This window comes from Dipodomys spectabilis, unplaced genomic scaffold (assembly GCF_019054845.1).
Source record: "Dipodomys spectabilis isolate Male_0828 unplaced genomic scaffold, ASM1905484v1 ptg000173l, whole genome shotgun sequence".
Classification (NCBI taxonomy): domain Eukaryota; kingdom Metazoa; phylum Chordata; class Mammalia; order Rodentia; family Heteromyidae; genus Dipodomys; species Dipodomys spectabilis.
The window spans coordinates 309034-331264 of NW_024870850.1; the positions used below are offsets into that span (position 1 = coordinate 309034).

Below are 22231 nucleotides of genomic sequence, written 5' to 3' on the forward strand. Positions count from 1 at the left end.
TGGAGATTAGAGGTAGTCCCAGGGAGGGCAGACTGCGAGGGGCAACAGGAAGAACCAAGATGACAACTGTTCTGGACCTTTGATCTCTGTAGCTGAGAGGTGCGGAGTGAGTGTGGGTTCTAAACATGGAGAACGTGGCAGGACTCACCCTGAGGGGGCATAAAAGGCCAGGGAGAGGAAGGAATGAGGAAAGGTCACAGGGTGGAGGCAGCTGTCCTCCAGGGCAAGTGTTTCAGGTACTGTGGGCTGCACTGGCACTTTCTAGATGGCCGAGGGCCGCACAAACTGGGCAATGGGAGCAGGGGTCCGAGGTTGGCTGTGAGTCAGGGGTAAGGATCCTTGGATCTGAAGGTCAGCTGCATCAACCCTGAGGGCAATAATGGATCCAGGCAGAGGAGGCCCCCTGCTCCCTACTAGTCTTCAAGGACAAAAAGGGGTAGGATGAGGGCCTGGAGCTGGGGGTCAGATGTCCCAGGCATGGAGAATGACTGTGGGTTGCTGTACAAGCTACACACTTTAACATCTACCCTTTATAGTGTGTGGGTCATTCACAATGATATTACCATCATCTGCGTCTAGTTCTAGAACATTCCATCACCCCAAAAGGAGACTCCACATCCCTCACTGTGGGGTGCAGGAGCCTGGGGAGGGGTACAGGGAGAGCCGGGGTTCTCTGTATAATTGTATTTTATGTGTAATAATTGTTTTTGGCTGGCTGGGGAGGGGCCCTCTTCCAAGGCCAGGCACCTCTGAGACAGCAAAGGGCTGGAGGGATGCAGCTCTCCTCTGCAAACCTCTCCTCAACCAATGAGCACACAGCTGTGGCGGATAATCACCTGTTGCTAGGGAGCAGGCAACACTGCACTACGTCAATGCGGCTGCTGTCTCCATGGCGACAAGAGCCAGGCTGGAGCCCAGATGGGAGGGAGGGAGCTCAAGCCTGAAGCTGGGGACATGCGATTACTATTGGCTGAGGAGAGCAGCACTCAGCATACCCCCCACCCCCACCCCACACATGCGCACTCACTTGTCCTACCTGTGTCCTTGGCCTTGGGCCCAGTTCTGGACGGTTCTGGATGGATTTTTGGTCAGAATGGGAGGGAGTCAGGCTTTCCTGGGCACATCTTCTAGGTTAGATCGTAGGATGTAAAGGCAGCAGGACATCAGGTTCACATAGTCCCCCAACTCCTGGGAACTTGGGAGGCCCAGGGAAGAAAGACTCCTTTAGGAAGGGGTGCCCCTGTGGGGCAGTGGTATAGGGGGAGGAGGGAGGCCTGTTTCCTCTGGGACATGCCATCACTTGCCCCAGGGGACCTGTCAACACCTGGACTGTGGACCAGGCTTGGAAAGATCCAAGTGTGGGGTCACAGGGGCAGGCAGGCAGTGAGATGCCTTAGAGAAGGCCCGGAAGAAAAACAGGAACTCGTTTGCATATAACAATGATTGCTTTCTTCTCTTTGGTTTTATACACACCTGGATTATAACTGATTTCAATTGGACATCGCCTTAAAAAATGACTCAATAGGAACACACACACACACACACACTCACACAAACACTGAGTCCAAGAAAAGAACTGAGGTGAAAACGAGGTCCCCCCCCCCCCAGTAATCTCAGGAATGAGAGGAATCTCACACAGCTCTTTTTTAAGCCAACAAATCCTTACTTTTGGAACTTCACTGTTCAGCTACTTATCTACCCACCACCCTTCCACCAGAGGGAGACCAGATCAGAATGTCAGTCAGCTGGACATCCAAGTATCCAAAGACCACCTGTCTTTCAGCACCGAGAGAAGCCCCTGTTCCTGCACGCTGACTGTGGCAGGGTGGGTGAGTGAGTGAGTGAGTGTGTGTGTGTGTGTGTGTGTGTGTGTGTGTGTGTGTGTGTGTGTGTGTATGTACTGGCTTTCAGGGTTCAGGAGGAGTCCATCAATGTCTAGATAAACAGTCCACTAAGTGCAACAGCAAATACTGACATACATGCCATTACAAACACTGAGGACGGACATTCCAAGAGTGCTTTATCACAGCCCTAGGATCATAGTTCAGGTCCTTTCTGTGTCCATAGCAACACACGCACACAGCCAGGGCTATTGTAGTGGGCAATACTGATCACAAGGATTTCCAGTCAAAACATATCACAGCTGGGTGCTGGTGGCGCATGCCTGTAATCCTAGCTAGTGAAAAAGCTAAGATCCAGGGGATCATGGTTCAAAGCCAGTCACTGTAGAAAAGTCTGCAAGACTATCTCCAAAATAAGCAGCAAAAAGCAGGGCTGAAGGGGTGGCTCAAGTGGAAGAGTTCCAGTCAAGCAAGTGTGAGGCCCAGAGTGAATAAACCAGTATCTTCCTCCTCTTGATTTTCTAACTCCCCAATGGTCAGCTTCCCTCAGCCCTGTCCATCCAGGCACCCCAAAATGTTCATCTACTTTCTACCCTTATTCCAAATCCCAACCAAGGTCCCCTGACCTTCCTTCTGTATGGCAGGTTTCCCTCCTCTGTGTCCCCATTAGCCATTAGCTCCTCTGCACCTTTACTGCTCACTGGCACAGCTACCCTTGGGTGCTCCCTCAGGTGTGGAAGGAGACCCTTTGGTGCGGTACCCCCTCCCCCCAGGCTGTGATTCAGAGCCCACCTCAGTGGGAGGTTTGTCCTCTCATTCCTCTGGGTACAGCTTTTTCTTTTTTTTTTTGGGTCCAGTCGTGGGGCCTGAACTCTGGGCCTGGGCACTGTCCCTCAGCTCTTCAGCTCAAGGCTAGCGCTCTACCACTTGAGCCACAGCGCCACTTCTGTGCTTTTTTCTTTTTTGCCTATGTGGTGCTGAGGAATCGAACCTAGGGCCTTAGGCATGCAAGGTAAGCGCTCTACCACTGAGCCACCTTCCCAGCCCCTGGGTACAGCTTTCCTAGGGATTGGGCAGGCAGAGGGCTGGACCTTTACCTGGGCAGCTGGTCAGTGCCCTGGATGAGGCTGGAAGAACCCCTGGCCACCATGGGTGCATCCTCATGCTGTGACATAATGGGGACCCCAAATGTGAGCCCTACCCTGTGCCCAGGCCCTGACTTCCTTTAACTCTGCTCCACCCCCCGTGGAGTTGCACCTTACCTTCAGCCACTGACACATAGAATTTTTTGCTCAAGCTCCACCCCCCTTCCATTAGCCTGCCCCTTTGCAGGGGTCTGTCCTTCTTTAGTCATTGAGATATGGTGTCTGGTCAAGCCCCGCCCTTTGCTCAAAGCATGACTCAGATGTCAAATTTGCCTTTTTTGACTATGAAATATGTCACAGGCATGAGGTACAATGTACCTTTGTCTCCTTACATGAAGCTGACACAATCTAGATAATTCTGGGACAAGTGAAGTGGGACATCCTGTGCCAAGGGGAGCCCACTAATGACTGGTGTGTGGTCTACTCCCATTTGTGTCTAGTGGCTGCTTGGAATGGTCTGGTAGCCTAGCTAATGGGCAATCCCACATGCCTCTCTCCAGGCCTGCAGTTCCAGTTGGATTAGGGAAGCTGCTTTATTGTCTAGTTGTACAGTACTTGCCCTCCTACTATTTATCACAAGCATTGTGCTAGGTGATATCTATGCCCAATCTTGTTCTCAAAAAAGACCTGGGAAGAGGACACAGTTGGTTTGTACTGGTTTCACTGGCCAAGAACCCTGAATCTGTGAACTGACCATTGTTCCCTGGGGACACAGCTAGGTCTCCCATCCACCTCAGGTCATGACATCTTTATTAACACACAACCTTGTTCATACTTTCCTGCTTAAAGATGCCTTATTTCCCATGATTCATGAACGCTGAATTCAAAGCTAAACAATGTAACTCCTGCCTCCAATGTGTTACTTTCTGTGGAACACACTCAGCCTTCTTGAACATAGACGACACCACTTCAACACTACAGGCTGGGTCATTAAAAAAAAAATCACCTCTCCAGCAAAACCACAAATACAAAAAAAAAAAAAAAAGCAACATTCAATAGATACCCTTTTCTCCCCAGACCCTGGTTTGTCATGAGAGGCAAGGCATCACCTTGTTCATCCTCAGCCCAGAACATATGCATTCTCCCCTGCTCTACAAAGCAAAATAGCCATCTGCTATATACATATATCACCCAGCCATGACAAGGAAGAACATTTTGACATCTGCTGCAATGTGAGGGACTTGAGAATGGGATACAGAAGGACACACACTGCAGGACCCACACACAGGTGCTCCCTAGGTGGTCAGATCCAGAGACTGGAAATAGGATTCCGTGGGGTAGGGGAGAGAGGGTGACAGAGACTGAGGGAGAAGGGGACTTGGTGTTGAATGGGAGCAGAGCTTCAGTGTGGGAGATGGGTGGTAGTGACTGTTTAATGCCTGCTGTCGAGCTGTGTTACATGTGGGGTTTATGTTGGCTGTACGCTACCAAATTAAAAACAAAAACTGACCAGAAGCCTAGCTTGAGTAGAATGTGGTGCTGGATGGGGGAGTATCATCACCCAGGATAGCTCCTGGGGCATTATGGGTGGGAGCAGCTGATGCTCTGCCGACCATCTGACAAAACTGTTTGTCCACAACGCCTTTCTGCCTTTTCCTTCATCCATCCAATTCCTACTCACTTCTTGGAGCTCAAATCTCATTGCTCTTGCCCTACCTCTGGGAAACTTCCCAAGGGCCCTGCATACTACCTGGCTTTAAAGATGTCTCTAAGAAAAAGTGCAGACTCATGCAGCCACCTGGATGCAGTGTCTTCTGAGTTCCACAATGAAAAAAAAAAAAAGCACTAAATCAAAAATCTGTGAGAAATAGGAAAGCGTGGTGGGCGGGGCCAGGGCAGGGGGTAATCAGCCTGTCTGAGATCACTTCTGAACTGACACATGATTCATATGTACACAAGGACACGCGCATATCTGACAGGGTAAAACATCACAGGGACAGGCCCTGCGGTAGAAATGAATTTGATGTATTCGTGGAGCAGGCAGGAAACCACCTCAATGACTCGGAGGAATTAGGAGAGCACAACAGGACTAGATTCCTATTTGGGGTCACCACAAAGCCACGAAGTACCACAAACTAAGGGCTTCGGACAAGAGACGTGTTCTCTCTCTCACACTCTTGGAGGCAGCAGGGCCGCTCATGCTGAAGCCTGAGGAAGATCTAGTCTAGTCTGCAGGAAATGCTTGCCGTGCTCGGGGCTTGTAGACACACGTCACTCCGTCTCTGCCCCCACAGCCCACGCGGCCCCGCCTCCTGCGCTTCCCCCCTCCCCCTCGGTATGCCAATCATCAGATCCAGTGCCCGCCCTAATCCAAGATGGTGTCTTCACTGCATCCGCAACCCGATTTCATCCGCAAAGACCCTTTGCCCAAACAAGGTCACACGCACAAGTTCTCGGGGATGGAAAATGGCCGTGGGGCCATTCAACCCTCTTACAGTAGAGTCTCAGACGAACAAAAATAACAAAAAAAAAATCTCTGCAACGTAAAAACATGAACAGTGCTCCCTGCAACACAAGAAACATTAACAGTGCTCCCCCCACCCGTCTCTCCTCCCGGCTCTCCAGATATTCCATTAATTCCCCCAAAGCAGGTGCCATAATCAAGGCCTGGCTGCACCACGACTCCTCCCATGCCCCCCCCCCCCCCGGGGCTCTGGGCCTCTGTCCAAGCTCCCGTTGGGTCTGAAAAGGCTGCGTTCTTGGCCCTACATCGCCTACCAGCTTCTGGGGCTCCTCCGGACGACTGCAGGGGGCGCCGTTCCCGCGGCCCAGAGAACTATCTGGGAGGCGACTGCAGCCGCAGCGCCCCCGCCGCGTGTGGGGCTCTGCGCCCCAACCTCCGCCAGGGCCGGAATGACGCACCCCTGAATCCCGGGGACGCCAATTCCCTGCCCGCGAAGACCCCCTGCTGCCTTTGAAAGGAGAAATGGTAATTAGACCCCCCCCCCGACCCCCACCCATTCTCTCAAGGAACCCCGCCACCCCGCCACTTACTTATTTATTTGCCCCTGGTTTGTTTTTGCATCTGCAATGCGCCACCAGAAAATCTGCACCCGCCCCAGCGCGGCTGTGGGTGGTGCCTTCCCTCCGGCCGCTGGCACCACTGGGCGCCGTCCGGAGGCGCGGCTCCTGCAGCAGGACTGGCCACGCCCCTTGCACAAAAAACCAGCCAATCAGAGTCCGTGAAGGCTCTGCCAGCAGTGGGCGGAGGAGGGGGCCGGGGGCGAGCAGCGATGACGGGGACTGGGGGCCCTCCCCTCCCCTCTCGCCCCCGCACCCCCCCAATGGGCAGCATCACGCATGCGCGGGCCGCGTTGCCGTGGTAACCGTCCTCACATTTCGAGTGTACCCGCAAGCCTCCTGTCGAGGCTCTCGCTGAGGCCTGGGCACGGAGAGGGAGGCCAGGCTGTACCCCTCTGCGAGACTGAGGGGCTTATCACCTTCCGCCTGCCCTGCCAGGGGCAACTTTATCTGGAAGCACTGTGGCTTTCAATCCCGATCCTGCGATAGGCAGGTGGGCATGGTTTGGTGCTCTGGGCGCCTGGGATGCAAAGCACGCCCCTCCCCCCCGCGCGCCCCCGCTCCCACTCCTGGTACCTCTTCCCCCCCCCTCCTACGCCTCCGCTCCCAGCGCATTTCCTCCCTTCCGCTGCGCCTCCCTCCTTCCCCCTGCCTGCGCTTCCGCTCCCCTAGCGCACCTCTTCCTTCCGCGCCTCCCCGGGAGCGCGCCTCCCCGGGAGCGCGCCTCCTCCTCTCACCGCTTCCTGGTCCTCCCCTGCCCCCTCCTCCCGCGGCTTCTCCCAGCGCGAGCCTCCCCTGCGCGCCTCCTCCCGCTCTCGCCTCCCCTGCGCGCGCCTCCGCCCCGCGCGCCTCCTTCCGCTCTCACCGCCCCTGCGTGCGCCTCCGCCCGCGCGCGCCTCCCGCGGGTCTCCGCGTCTACCTGCAAGTCATGGTTCCCACAGTTTTGAGGCCCGGTGGGAGCTCGGGTGGGTCAAGGCCCCTGGTTTCAGCTCGTGCTCCGTGCCTGTTTACCATGCCCACAGGGCTCCGCAGTGCCGGGAGGCCCGGGACCGAGGCTTTGCCTACCGGGTGGAGAGGAGGGCAGCTGGGCCCGGGGCGAGCGCGGGGACTCCTCTTCTGCTCCCGAACTCGCTGCGAGGTGCTTAGACCGCAGCGCAGCCGAGCCGGGCCCCTCGCGGTCGCTCGCGGTGCCCGGGGGGTGCAGCCGGGCTCTCAGCGCGGGCGCGCGCGCGGCTCACCGGGGACCACCGCACCCCACATCTGGAGGATGTGGTTCCGCCTCTGGCTGGGGGGTCCCCACCCCCGCCCCCCGGAGCTGGAGTCAGGCCCCGCGCAGGGGGAGGAAGACCCCGTCCTCCAGGTGGGGGAAGGACGCGAGCTTGAACCCGCGGCCGCGGCCGGCAGGGCTCCTGCGCGGAGCGCCTGGAAGGGATTATTTTTTCTGCGGCTCCGCGCCTTGCCGTCCCTCCTCCATGAATGAATGACGAAATCCAGCCACACGGAGAGGACGGCGCGGGGAGCCCCCTCCGCGCCCCTGCGCGTCCGCTCAGGCCGCCCCGGCCACAGGTGGTCGCCGGCTGGGGCGGGGCGGGGTCCTGCCGCGCCCAGCCTCGGCGTCAGATGCCGGCCCCGCGCTCGCCCCGCAGGGCTGAGGGCTAACGCGAGCCTCGGACCCCGGGAACCGCGGACAGGGACGCACGCACGTGTCCATCCCCGAGCCGGGCACCGAGGGAGGGCCGTGGGGACCACGCTCCTTGGTGGCCGCTGAACGTGGTCCTGAAGTCTGGTCACCAACGTGCACACAGGACAGGAAGACGTGTTTCCTGGAAAACCGGTTTTCACCCAGTCCCTGTGGCACCTGGCACCGGGGTCCTGTTCTGGACAGGCCTGGTGTTCACCAGGGCGGGCTTTGTCCTGCCTGTCATGACAACTGGAAATGCCCCTGTACCAAAGGGGACATGCAGCCATGTGTGTGGGGGGGAGGGTGGGAGGCAGAAGGGTCTTTTCTGGCTAATCCTGAGGGGGGGTGGGGCTGTGTGTCCATCACAGGCAAATTCCTGTCCATGGACAAGTCATCTGTCAATCAACTCATTTATAGACAGGGAAACTGAGGAGCAGGGCCTGAGAGTCTCCCTCTGCCTGGGTAGTGGTGATCCTGTCCGCAGACCGTCTGGCTTCTCCACTGCCCCCCCAACACCCGAGAACAAAAACAAAACTGCCTTTTGTGGCCATAAAGATTAAGATCTGACTTCCCATGTGTGCCCCCTGGGGCTTCTGGACCCCTTCTTCTAGGAGCATGGGGCTGAACAGTGACACCCTGACTTGGTCCCAAGAAGGAGGAGCTTTTTTGTACCATCTTCACAGGGGTTCTAAGTGAGGGTCACAAGCTTAGGATGCCTGAGCACAGGGCCTGGGTTCCTTCCCAGAGGGATTCTGGGGCCCAGGCAACAGGGAGACCTGGGCAGCCTGTAGGGGTGTCCTGCCCACAGGATAGTCAAGTACTGCCTGGTTTGAGGTTCAGAAATTCTCCCTGCCTCGTGGCCAGCACCTCCTCTGGGTCTCGGCCCCTTCCTGGCCCCCAGCTGTCCATGAAGGAGTCTGTGAGAGGAAGCTGCCGGATTGCTGTCAGCCATCTCTGTTGGGAGGTGGGTGTCTAGGCATGCGGCTAAGTGTGCTGAGCACATAAAGCATGTGACAAGGAGCCATGTGACAAGGATCCCATGTCTGCGTCTGAGCCCACAGAAATGGTGGGAAGGACAGCTGGGCCCTGTTTCTGTTGTAATTATCAGCACTGCAACAAGAGCTGATGACAAATCAGGTTATCAGCAATCTTACTCAGGTGGCTGGGGTGAAATGGCGGTGATGGCTCAGGGAAGTGACGGGGGCATGAAAGGCACCTCAGTGCAGAGCAGTGCAGTTCCCACCATGGCTGCCCTGCTGCCAGGCACGGTGTGCTGGGGTGGCTTGGTGGCAGGGGACAGGCTGACCACTGCCGCCTTCACCTACCCCATGGGGAAGGCCGTGACATCTGACCCAGGAGGAGACTGAAACATGACAACTAAGAACAGAGGGTCAGTTTGGAGAGAAGCTCCAACTGACCAGGGGAGGTGTAGTGCCAGCTCCTTGAGGGTATGGGGGGGGTGAGGTTGGAGGGGGAATGCAGGGTGAGCACCCCACCCTTGAGAACAAGGAGACTGGGTTGAGCATCCTTAGAGATGCAATCAATGGCTGCTAGGAGAGGTCCGAAGCTACTGCAGGGAGCAACCCTCAGCTCTTGTCCCAGGCCAAATCAGATCTTCTCCTTGCTCTCTTACAGACTTCCAGAATGTTCCCTACCTTTCTTTCTTTTCTTTCTTTCTTCCTTCCTTCCTTCCTTCCTTCCTTCCTTCCTTCCTTCCTTCCTTCCTTCCTTTCTTTCTTTCTTTCTTTCTATGCCAGACCTGGGGCTGGAACTCGGGGCCTGGGCACTGTCCTTGAGCTTTTGCTCAAGGCTAGCACTCTACCACTTGAATCACATCACCACTTCCAGTGTTTTCTGTTTATGTGGTGCTGAGGAATCCAACTCGGGGCTTCATGCATGCTAGGCAAACACTCTACCACTGAGCCACATTCCCAGTCCTGATGTATTTCCTTTTAATTTTTCTTTTTGTCAGTGTGTGTCTGGGAGCCTTGAACTCAGGGCTTGGGCACTGTCCCTGATCTCTTTTTGGTCAAGGCTAGTGCTCTATAACTCTGAGCCACAGCGCCACTTCCTGCATTTCTTTTTAAAAATTTATATGGCTAGGCACTGGTGGCTCACGCCTGTATCCTAGCTACTCAGGAGGCTGAGATCTGAGGATCGCGGTTCAAAGCCAGCCAGGATAGGAAAGTCAGTGAGCCTCTCTTTTATTTTGCTGGCCATGGGGCCTGAACTCTGGTCCTGGGCGCTGTCCCTCAGCTCTTCAGTTCAAGGCTAGCGCTCTACCACCTAAGCTGCAGCACCACTTCTGGCTTTTTCTGCTTATGTGGTGCCGAGGAATTGAATCCAGGGCCTCATGCATGCAAGGCAAACGTTCTACCACTGAGCCACTTTCCCAGCCCCTCAGTGAGACTCTTATCTCCAACAAACCACCAAGAAACCAGAAGTGGCGCTGTGGCTCAAATGGTAGAGCATTTGCTTTGAGCTGAAGAGCTGAGGGACAGTGCCCAGGCCGAGTTCAAGCCCCATGACGGACAAAAAAAAAAAGTCTTTTATTAAAGTAGCTGTATAAAGGGGTTCAATTCCAGGATCAGATTATATGTCCAATGTACCTTGATCAATGCCACAACTCCTATCATTCTCCCTGGTTTGGCTCCTTTGGTTTGGCTGGGACAAACCAAACAATTACCTTGCAGCAAGTGATCAGAGTATGACACACACATGCAGTGTCCATGAATAAAGTTTCACTGGCACACATAGCAATGGAGGCCCTTTCACTACTGAGGACATTCCCTCCGACACTTTGGAGGACCTTCTTGACAACCCTGGGCAAAGCAAGAGACTCAGGTACGCAAGACAAAGTGGAGGGCAGCTAGTAGACTCCAAGTTCACACAGTTACTAATTAGGATTGCACTTGTCTGGGATCGAGGCCCAGACCTGCTCATCAAGATCAGCTACAGCCGCAGCCACAGGACCTGCCAACAGAATGCTGGGTGCACGCGCTGTTGCATTCCAGGGAAGCTCAGGGACTCACAATCATGCACACACATGCATGCACATCTATGTATACAAAAACATGCACACAGGGCTGAGAATGTAGCTTAGTGGTAGAGTGCTTGCATAGCATGCATGAAGGGTTTGATTCCTCAGTACCACATTAACAAAAAAAGCCAGAGGTGGCGCTGTGGCTCAAGTGGTAGAGTGTTAGCCTTGAGCAAAAGAAGCTCAGGAACGGTGCCTAGGCCCTGAGTTCAAGCCACAGGACTGGCAAATAAAAAACAAAAACCGCAAAAATACACACACAAAAACATGCACACAGGGCTAGGAAGGTGGCTCATTGGTAGAGTGCTTGCCTTGCATACCTGAGGCCCTGGGTTTGATTCCTCAACACCACATAAGCAAAAAGAAAAAAAGCCGGAAGTGGCGCTGTGGCTCAAGTGATAGAGCGCTAGCCTTGAGCTGAAGAGCTGAGGGACAGCGCCCAGACCCAGAGTTCAGGCCCCACGACGACCCCCCCCCCCAAAAAAAAAACAAAAAAAACAAAACCAAAAAAACCATGCACACAGTCAGCACATACACACACATGCTGGGAAAGACTGAAGAAACCTATGATAGCATGGGTTAGAGTGACGACTGGGCAGGAGTTCCACTCACTTTGTCACTGTCCCCATGCCACTGTCCTTTAATTGGGAAATAATTAGGTGAAAACTCTGGCCCCAGCATGGACTTCTCCAAAGGCTGGTGAGCCCCCTCATCCCTGGGGTGGGAGACAGTGCAGGCCAAGGATGCTGTGGGCTTCATGCAGCAGAGTCTGGGTCTCTGCCCAGCCTGCCAGTGCCCTGGGGAGGGGGGCTGGGGTCCTCATCACCCATCAACATCCCTAGCACCCACGGAACACAGTGCTGGCCACATGGCAAGCATGCCCACAGATGAGGTGATGCGGTCCCTCTGGGTTAGTGAGCAAATGGAGCTCCTCAGAGAAGACGGGGACACGAAGGGCTGCCCCGGTCCCATCACCTACCTTGGCCAGGACCACCTGGTAGGCTCCCCGTGATTCTATATACGCCATGTATTTGTTGAAGTCCTTAAGAATCCCTCCATGGTTGGGCAGAACGGCATGATTCTGGGCCCCGTGGTCCTCACCCATGGTGGTAGCTGTGTAGCCGTTGCACCTGTGTGGGAAAGGAGAGAGGGTGAGCTAGTCTGCACCTTACTGGCCACCCACCACCGTGTCTTCTCCTGTGGAGGACAAAGGCCACAGGCCCTGGCAGAAACATATGACTGGCCCTATGGCTTGTGGGTATCAAGGCTGGGGGGGGGTGTCCTGGTTTCCAAGGTCAAGGTGACCCTAAGCACATGCACCTATGCTCACCCTGAGCCCTGGGAATCAAAGCTGCCCCCTCAGGGGCATTGGCCACAAGTCAGTGTGCACCTGTTGAGCTTGGTGCCCAGGAGAGCAGCAGCTGGGCTTTGGGGGCAACACAGTTCTTCCTGTCAGGCAGGGCCCCGCTGTGAGTGCCCGGTCACTGCTGTCACCTGCTGCCCAGGCTCAAAGCCGGTGTCCTGGGCCAGGATAGCTGGCAGTGTGGCCAGAAGGGCACACTGGCTATCACCAGGACTGCTGGGGAATGGCTGCTGTACCCATAGGGGTTCTGTGGGGAGGCACCTAGGTTGTAGCCAGCTGCAGTACTGGAGACTGGCTGGCTGCAGCAGCCCCCTCCCGTCCAGGTTGCTGAGGAGATGGGAGAGGGGAGCTGGGAGCAGGGCTGGCAGCCCACCCCAACATGGAAGGAAAGGGCTCTGCTCCGTCCAACCCCGGGTGAGCTCTGCTTGGAACCTCTCCTTTCTTGCCTGATTTCTCCCAGTGCCAGCTGAAAACCTGGAGCCCCTTTCCCTGGGTAAAGGACGGGTGAAAACACAGGTGCACATACCCAGGGAAAATTTGCCTGGGAGTGAAAGGCAGGAAACCAGTCCTGTCACCATTAACCAAGCTGTGGCTCTCCAGCAACCAAGTGCTCCCTAGAATGGACACTAGGGGGCACCACACGCCCACGAATGGATGGAATCTGGAAGCTCAGGCTGGCTCCCACCTCCTCACTGCCTGCTCTCCATCCTCACTGCCTGCTCTCAGCCACCTGCCCTGGGCCACCCCATCCCGCCTCACACAGCTGACAGTAGCTAAGACCTGGTGCTGTGGTCCCACTACTGGCTGGACTCAAGGGGCTGCCCCCGTCCAGAGCCTGGCCAGGACTCTGCTCTGTACATGGATAGATTCATTTCAGCTTCTTCCAGGCTGGCCACAAGGCCAAGTCTGCCATGGGGCCATGAGGGCTCTGTGGTCAGCTGAGGATGGTGCTTTGGGCAGGACACACAAAGGTCTACAAAGGATGGGTGCTGGTACTAACTGCTCTCCAGAACAGTGGACATTGTGTTCCTAGCAGTTCACACCATCCTTGTCCTCTGCCAGGCGCAATAACCAATTCCCCTCCTGTAACCCCCCCCCCCCCCAGACAGCAGACCCATCAGCAAACCCCTCCCACTCTCATGTGCTGTCTAGGCTGCACCTGTTTGAGAGTGGGGTGAGGGGCAGGGGCACTTCCAAGTGTATCCTTTGAGCTGGGTGGAGAAACCACAGCACCTGCCTGGAGAAGGCAGATGGATGGGGTATGAACACAACCCTGGTTTCAGTCTCTCATAAAAGGCCTCAGGCTGGTTCCTCAGGAAGCCGTTACAACAGATTCAGTGGGTAGGACAGAAGATACCACATCATCCCTATCTGTCTTCCATGGGTCCGATGAGCCCTCAGAACACAGCCCCTGCTCCATGGCTAACTGCAGAAGTTGGGAAGTGGGGAGTTCAGGCCTCTAGGGAGGTAGTCCATGGAGCCAGAGTCCAGGCCCAACTGTGATTACCTGAGTCTCCTATTCATAGAGGAATGGGTATCAGGCCTCGCTGATCCTTACCAGGTCCTATCCTCTGCCTATCTCCTGCTCAGCCTCCTTCCCCTGGGCAGTGGGACTCCCAAGATCCCACAGGAAGGAGCTGCCTCTATCTTACCCTCCAGCCCAGCCCACATCCCCAGCCCTCATTCTGGGGCACAGGATAGTTGTCTTGTTTCCTGCCCAGGCCAGTATGTGAAGGGCAGGTGGGGCCCTAGAGTTCAAGTTCATCTCCTCTAGCACTCTTCTCATTCCTCCTTGCCTCCTCTGAGAGAACCTCCATACTGGTTGCCATAGGGGCTGCAATCATTTACATTCCCACCATCATTAGGATGATGTTGGCTGTAGGCTTATTATACGTAGTCTTTTTGATGTTGAGTTGTATTCCTTCTATTCCTAGTTTCTTCAGGTTTTTATTTTTTCTTTGCTGGTTGTGGGACTTGAACTCTGGGCCTGGGCTCTGTCCATCAGCTCTTCAACTCAAGGCTAGTGCTCTACCACTTGAGCCACAGTGCCACTTCTGGCTTTTTCTGCTTATATGGTGCTGAGGAATCGAACCCAGGGCCTCAGGCATGCAAGGCAAGCACTCTATCACTGAGCCACCTTCCCAGCCCCAGGGCTTTTTTTTTTTTTAAATCATGAGGGATGTAGAATTTTGCCACACATGGGGAAAGAGGGACCTATAAAACCTTTCACCTTCCCAAGTGGACCGGCAGACCCCTGTGCTGCTTGATGTTATTGTGTGTTCACTTAAGTATGCAGACCCCCAAGACAAGCACACTGCAGAATGGATATAGCCTGAGATGCCATACAGAGGCCAACAGTAGCAACAGTATAATTCATCTTTATAAGAAAGGTCCCATGAGACCATATGGACACTGTCATCTATTTCACTTCCTAGCAAGTAGGGACATTAAAAAAAAATTATTAAGGTGGTGGTGGGGTTCTGGTACTAGATGGGGAGAGTTTGGAAGCAATGATTACACAGTAGGTAGACCTGGGGAGGGACTGGGTGTAGTGTTGGGCAATGGCAGGCAGGGTAGCAATGGATGTCCATGCTGGGGGCTTCTTTGAAGCCTCTTCTGTGCCCAAAGGGCAAGTACTCTAGACAGGCTACCAAGGGCCTGAGACCTCTTTTGTTTTTCTTTATCTTTTTAACAATGATGATCGTTAAATTATTTGAAGTCAAAATACCATAAAAAATGATGATCATTGCCAGGTACCGGTGACTCACGCCTGTAATCCTAGCTACTCAGGGAAGCTGAGATGTGAGGATTTAGGTTCAAAGCCAGACTAGGCAGGAACGCCTGTGAGACTCTTACCTCCAATTAATTACAGAAAAATCTGGAGGCCCGTGCTGTGGCTCAAGTGGTAGAGTGCTAGCCTTGAGCAAAAGGGGCTTGGAGACAGCGCCCAGGCCCAGAGTTCTAGGCCCAGGACCAGCCAAAAAGAAAAACAAAAAAGTTATGACCGTTTTGAGTAATAAAGAGAAGGTCTGGGTCAGACAACCCACGTCGGAGACTGTACGTCTATTTAGGCCTCTCCCACCCCTACTGGGCCTGCTCTGCCCTGCCCCTCCCCCTTCCCTCTGCTTCTCCTGGCACCAACTGTTGGTTTTGCCAAAAAAGTCGCTGAGTAGGCAGAGTAGGCAGAGCAGGCCTCGCGCCCGGCCTGAGCCTTGAGTTCCGGGCGCATTCACAGCCACCAAACTGCGGGTCTCCCGGGGTGGGGCGGGGTGGAGTTTTCCCCTCACCTCACCTGAAGCCTGGTCTGGATTCGTCTCTCACCCTGGCGTCACATTCCCAGAATTCCCCTGGGCGAGCCCCGCACAGTTGGTGCCGGCTTACCAGTGGCTCCCGGGGTGGGGCTTAGGAGGCCATACACTAGCTTCCTCTAGGTTGTCATTGGTTACTGAGCTGACAATCATTCGTATGGGGAATGTGAGTGGGTCTGACAGGCAGGGAGACAGCCAATGAGAAGACGAAGGCGGTACTTACGCGCACACATAGATACGTAGCCCCAGGGCATTGTTCAACCCCGGCGTGGACGTGGAGAGGTGACGTCAGAGCTTCGAGGCCACGTGGTCCACGCGCCGAGGCCAGCTTCTGCCTGTCAGTGTGACCTCTTGGGCCGGCCTGAGGTGTCGTGTGCACCCCAGTCTGGAGCATTGGCACCTTCAACCCACCATTTCTCCCTCTGAGCTTTGGGTGAGTGCTGAGCTCTTCACTGGTGGCCAGGGGTGGGGTTTGTGTGGGGATTAGGCCCATTGGCTTCACTTGTGGCTGCTTTGGCCACCTGGTTGAAGTCCACACAACCAGCCAATTAGTTGCAGCCGAGAGGGCTTGTGTAATAACCAGTGGGGCCCTGGTAATGAGCGTGGCCCCGTGGCCTGGCCCGCTGGCGGGGGGCGGGGCATCGAGAGGCTGACGTCACTGCCCCATGGGGCGTGGCCCCGGAAGGGGGTGGGGCATCGAGCCCCACATGCTGAGCTGCCTATGGGGATTGGACAGGAGGCAGCTTGGGGGAGGAGCATGGGTGGCAGTTTAAACTATAGTGGGGGAGGGGCGCAGCCCATCTGGGGATGTGTAGGCTGCGTGTTATGAGGCAGGAGGGAATAGGGGAAAAGACCGGTAGTCCTAAGGGGAGGAAGGTAGAGAACAGGAGGAGAAGGGTAGATCAGAGCAGGGGAAGTAAAGTGGAGAGTAGTCTGGTTGGAGTGGGGGAGTAGAGAGACAGAGGAGAGAGGGACAGCAGGAGGGGAAAGCCTGCCAGAGCAGAGTAGGGCAGGCCTCCTCCGCAGGTCATTTGGGGTCTTCCTCTGGAGAGGCCTGTGGAGAGGCTCCTCCCGGAGCAGAGCAGGGCAGGGCAGGGCTGTGGAGAGTGGAGAGGCCTGCAGAGAAGGAGGAAGGGAAGAAAAGGAAAAGCCTTCCCCTTTGGAGTTTTGGAGCTTTGGAGGTCTGGGGTTGGAGGTTTGCAGACCGACTAATTGGTGGCTTGCAGACCAACTAATAAAGGTTGGGGCTGCCCATTGGAGGCTTGGAGGTTTGGTGGTTGAGGCTACTCCTGGTTCTGGGTATCTAGCCCAGGACAGGGTAGTTGCAGGACCTCTTTCTGGTATAAATAGTGTAAATACATTTGTTATATTTAACCGTGCCTCGATGGATTGTCTCGCTCTTTGGAGGGCATAAGTTTGCCATTTCTACTTTGTCAATCAACACCTGTAGGGGTTCTGCTCACAGTGTGATTAGGGGAGCTGGTGCCAGCTCTGCCACCTCATTGGTTGGGATAGGGACAACTCCTGCCTACTCACACACTTGAAGCTGTATTGTAAGTTTTGTATGCTTAGCTGTTTTTTTCCTAAACAATCCTTTTTATTGAGACATTTGTGCATCTTTTTTTCTTTCTTGAGGGTACAGTACCATAATTTGATACGTGAATGTTTTGTGTAATGATCAAACTACTTCTATCTCTTCAATTTCTCTGAAATAGAAATAGAGTTGTGGCTCAAATGGTAGTGTGCCAACCTTGAGTGAAAAACTCAGGGACAGTGTCCAGGCTCTGAGTGCAAGCACACACACAAAAAAAGAATTGACTCCTTTGCCTCATTTTTCAGTATAGAAGAAATGCTTCCCTCCTGTTAATATGATGTTGATGATAGGTTTGTCAGATATACTCTTAATTAAGGTATGCTCCTTCTATTCTCAGTTTATCATGAAAAGATGTTGGATTTTGTCAAGGTTTTCTCTGCATGATTTTTTTTTTTTTTTTTGTCGGTCGTGGAGCCTGAACTCTGGGCCTGGGCGCTGTTCCTCAGCTCTTCAGCTCAAGGCGAGCGCTCTACCACTTGAGCTACAGCGCCACTTCCGGTTTTCTAGTGGTTTATTGGAGATAGGAGTCTGACGGTCTCTCCTGCCCGGGCTGGCTTTGAACCGGGATCCTAAGATCTCAGCCTCCTGAGTAGCTAGGATTATAGGCGTGAGCCACCAGCGCCCGGCTCTCTGCATGATTTTTGTTTTTGACTTTGTTATATACTGGATTACAGTTATCGATTTATGTATGCTAAATCGTCCTTACACCCCTGGGATGGAACCAACTTGACCAGGTTGTATGAATTTTAAATGTGTTGTTGAATTCATTTTGAGGCTGTTTTATTAGGAAATTTTGTGTTTATGTTTAACATAGATATTGATCTATAGTTCTCTTTTTGAAATTATGTCTTTGTCCTCCTTTGGAACGAGTGTAAAAGCTGATTCCATAAAATATGCTCCTCCCTTCCCATTTCATGGAAAACCTGGAGAGGAGTATCAGTGGTGTTCTTTAAAGGTTTTATAAATTTCATCAGTGAATTCAGTGAATCCTGAGCTTGTCATTGTTGGGACTGTTATTGCTGCAGTCTTATTGCTTGTTATGCATCTATTTAAGTAGCTTACATTTTTAAAATTTTTGGTGGTAGTTTGGTTTGAACTCAGAGCTCCAACACTTCTTTGGCTTTCTTGCTCGTGGTTAGTGCTGTACCACTTGAGCCATGTCTCAAGCCCAGTTTTATGATTATTTTGGAGATGGAATCTCTTGGACTATTTTTTGCCTGAGCTGGTTTTAAATCATGATCCTCCAGATTTCAGCCTCTGAGTAGCTAGGATTACAGGTTTGTATCATCAGCGTCTGGCAGTTTATATCCTGTTGATTCCATTTTGGTCAAATGCATCTAGAAACTTACCTATCTGATATAGATTTTCCAGATTATTTGAATATAGATTTTCTAAGTATTCCCTCATGACCCTCTGGATTTCATTTCCATTTGTTGTGATATCCTCCTTCAGTAAGTTTGATTAGATTTGATGTTTTCTCTTTTTGGTAACATAGAGGTGTTTGTCATTTTTATCTTTTCAAGAAACAAGTACTTTAAAAAAAAATCAATTTTTTGTATGGATTTTTGATCTCCATTACTTTCTTCCCTGTTTTTTTAAATTTAAGTTTATTGTCAAGGTGAGATACAGAGGGTTTTCAGTTACATATGTAGTTAGTATATTTCTTGTCAAACATTGTTACCCCCTCTCTTGTTTTTCTCCTACTTTCCCTCTCCCTGATTGCCCTCCCCCTAAAGTTGTAAAGTTCATTTCCAACATGTTGTCTTGTGAGTATCACTGTTGCACTGGTTCATCATTTGTACTTTGTCTCACCATTTTGTTGTTCCTCTTCCCTTCCCTAATTCAGATAAATGTATATACAATACAGAGGGTACCAGAATCAAATACAGTGACAAGGATAAACCACATTGTCACTATTTTTAAAATTGGATTATTTATATGAGGAGATTCCGTTATAACATCTCTATCCATAATGCCATATTCCAATCAATTTCACCCCTTTCCCTCTTTTAGTGCCCCAAACAGGTTTCCTTGTTCTGTTTTCATAGTTGGAAATACTTGGTAGTATTCAGTCTTATTTATTTTCCTCCCAGGCTACAACCCCCATGTAGTCCCCACCCCGACAGAGTCTGTTTCTCTCCCATCCCTATATTGATCATCAGCTTTTATTTAGTTTCTTTGTGCTGCTGTCATATACACTTGTAATGTTATACAGTTGTTCACCTCTTTTTTTCCATTTGACCCCTCCTCTTCTGTGTTTTAGCTCTATTCATGTCTGTATTTAAGCATTTAAGTAATGATGTATATTGATGTTTATATTTATGTACATATCTAGCTCTAGCTTCCACATATAAGTGCAAGCATAAATTTTGTGTTTTGAGCTTGGCTGTCTGGCTCAGTAGGATGTTCCTTAAGTTGCATCCCTTTCCCTACAAATGATATACTTCCATTTTTCTTTATGGCTAGGTAATATTCCATACATGGTACATATAGACCCACAATTAAAAAAGTCCGTTTATCTGCTGTTGGGCACAACAGCTGATTCCATTGTTTGGCCTTTGTGAGCAGAGATGTGATAAACATGGATATGCAGGTGTCTTTCTGGTATATTGATTTACTCTGTTTCAGATGTATATTCATCAGTGGTATTTTGGGGTCATAGGGAAGATCTGTTTTTAGGAAGATCTATTTTAGGATGTTTTTCACAGCACTGTTGTTCATCCACCCACCAACAGTGTATGAAGAGTCTTTTTGCTCCAAATCTTCTCCATAATAGTTGCTTTCTGGTTTTGTTATTTTTTTCTCTTGCCTTAACCACAAACCATTTATTATAATTCTGGATCCTTTTCTCTGATTTCTTGACAGTGGTTACTGAGTGGAGTAACATTGAACCTCAATGTGGTTTTGGTTTTCATTTTCTTTGTGGCTAAGAATGTTGAATACTTTTTCATGTGTCTATTAGCTATTTGTAATTCTTTTTGTGAGTACTGATTTGCTCATAGGATTATTTTTCTTGGTGTTTAATTTCTTGAGTTCTTTGTGTGTACTTTCATAATGAACTTAAATTTCTGCATAAAATATCATTGGTTATTTTGACAGGGACTGAACTGACTCTGTAAACTTCATTGTGTAATAGAGGTATTTCAACAATATGCATTATTTGAATCCAAGAACACAGGAACATATCATTCTACTTTTTTCTATGTTGTCTTCAGTAATTGGTGTTTTATAAGTTTCATTATAAACATATTTCACTTGTCTGAATTTATTTCTAGGCTTTTTATTTATTTTGAAGCTATTTTGTTCTTGTTTTCTTATTTCATATTAGTTACTGATGACATATAAAAACTGATTTTGTACACTGGTTTCATACTCTTAAGTTTGCTGAATGATTTTCAGTTTTCACAGACTTTTTTTTTAAAATTAATTTAATTTTATTTTTTTTTGTGAACATACTGTACAGAGGGGTTACAATTACATGGGCAGGATAATGCATACATTTCTTACTAAGCATTGCAGCCTTCTCCTTTGTTTACCCTTCACATCCCTTCCCTACCTCCCCGCTACCTCCCCACCACCCAATCCTTCCCTCCCCCCCCACCAACGTTGTAAAGCTCGTTTTCGACATAACCTTGTACTTCTCATTGTTGCAACAGGTCCACCTGTATCCTTAAACGACTTGTTTTTCCCCATCTCCTCCACAATTTATACTGACATCAAATATAGTGAAAGCAGGGGTTATACTGTGGGGGAGGGACATACAAAGCAACAAAGAGATAATCTTATGAATGCGTTAGAAACAAATGCACGAAATAAAAAAGCATTAAAATACATATCTAAGGGTTCATTTTCCTAACATCACATTATCTGACCTTTTCCGCTTGACTCATACATATACTAGATATTGCAAATAAGGGAAACCATGGGACTGGCTTACTTCACTTAATATAATTTTTTCCAAGTTTTTCCATTTCCTAACAAATGGGGCAGTGTCATTCTTTCTGATGGAGGCATAGAATTCCATTGTGTATATATACCACATTTTCTTGATCCATTCATCTACTGAGGGGCATCTGGGTTGGTTCCATATCTTAGCTATGGTAAATAATGCTGCAATAAACATAGTTGTGCTGGTAGCGTTAGTGTGGTCTTGTTTGTAAACATTTGGGTAAATGCCCAAAAGTGGGGTTGCTGGGTCATAGGGGAGCTCTATGTGAAGTCTTTTCAGGAACCTCCATACTGCTTTCCAAAGTGGATGAACAAATTTACACTCCCACCAACAGTGCAGTAGGGTTCCCTTCTGTCCACATCCCCTCCAGCATCTGTTGTTGTTAGAGTTCTTGATTATAGCCATTCTAACTGAGGTGAGGTGGTATCTCAATGTTGTTTTGATTTGCATTTCTTTTATGGCTAGGGAGGTTGAGCATTTCTTCATGTGTCTATTGGCCATCCTTCTTTCTTCTTCAGAGAAGTTTCTCTTCAAGTCTTTAGCCCACTTATTTATTGGGCAGTTTTGTCTTTGAGGATTTGTTGTTGAGGGATTTAATTTTTTGAGTTCCAAGTATATTTTAGATATGAGACCCTTGTGTGTTGTATGGCTAGTGAAGATCTTCTCCCAATCTGTGGGCTTTCTATTGATGTTGCTAGCTATGTCCTTTGCCATGCAGAAGCTCTGCAACTTCATGCAATCCCATTTGTCCAACCTTTCTTTGATTTGTTGTGTTTCCGGGTCTCTATTCAGAAAATTTTGGTCGGAGCCAAGGAGACCTAGGATTTCTTCTATTCCATCCTGTAATGTTTTCAGAGTGTCTGCTTTGACTTCGAGGTCTTTGATCCATTTGGAGTTGATTCTGGTGCAGGGTGATATATAAGGATCTAGCTTTAGTTTTCTACAAATTTTGTAGTTAACCAATTTTGCCAGCACCATTTACTGAAGAGGCTGTCTTTCTTCCATTCTATTGTTTTAGCTCCCTTATCGAAGATTAGATGGCTATAGGTCTGTGGGTTCATTTCTGGATTTTCAATTCTATTCCATTGGTCCTGAGGTCTGTTCTTATTCCAATACCAAGCTGTTTTGATTACTGTGGCTTTATAGTAGAGTTTGAAATTTGGTATTGATATTCCTCCAGCAGTGTTCTTTCCGTTGAGGAGCGCTTTTGCTATTCAGGGTCTTTTATTGTTCCATATGAATTTTTGGATTGCCTCTTCTATTTCCTTGAAGGATGAGGTTGGAATTTT

General features: G+C 50.9%; 1 protein-coding gene across 1 annotated transcript in view; it reads right to left on the reverse strand.

The window, feature by feature from the left end:
- Zfr2 (zinc finger RNA binding protein 2) overlaps positions 1–6135 on the reverse strand; it is a 37264-nt gene extending 31129 nt beyond the window's left edge. The window contains exon 1 of the mRNA XM_042694028.1: positions 5981–6135. The gene's annotated coding sequence lies outside the window, so the exon portion shown is untranslated. The remainder of the gene's footprint in view (positions 1–5980) is intronic.
- Positions 6136–22231: the final 16096 nt, after the last annotated feature.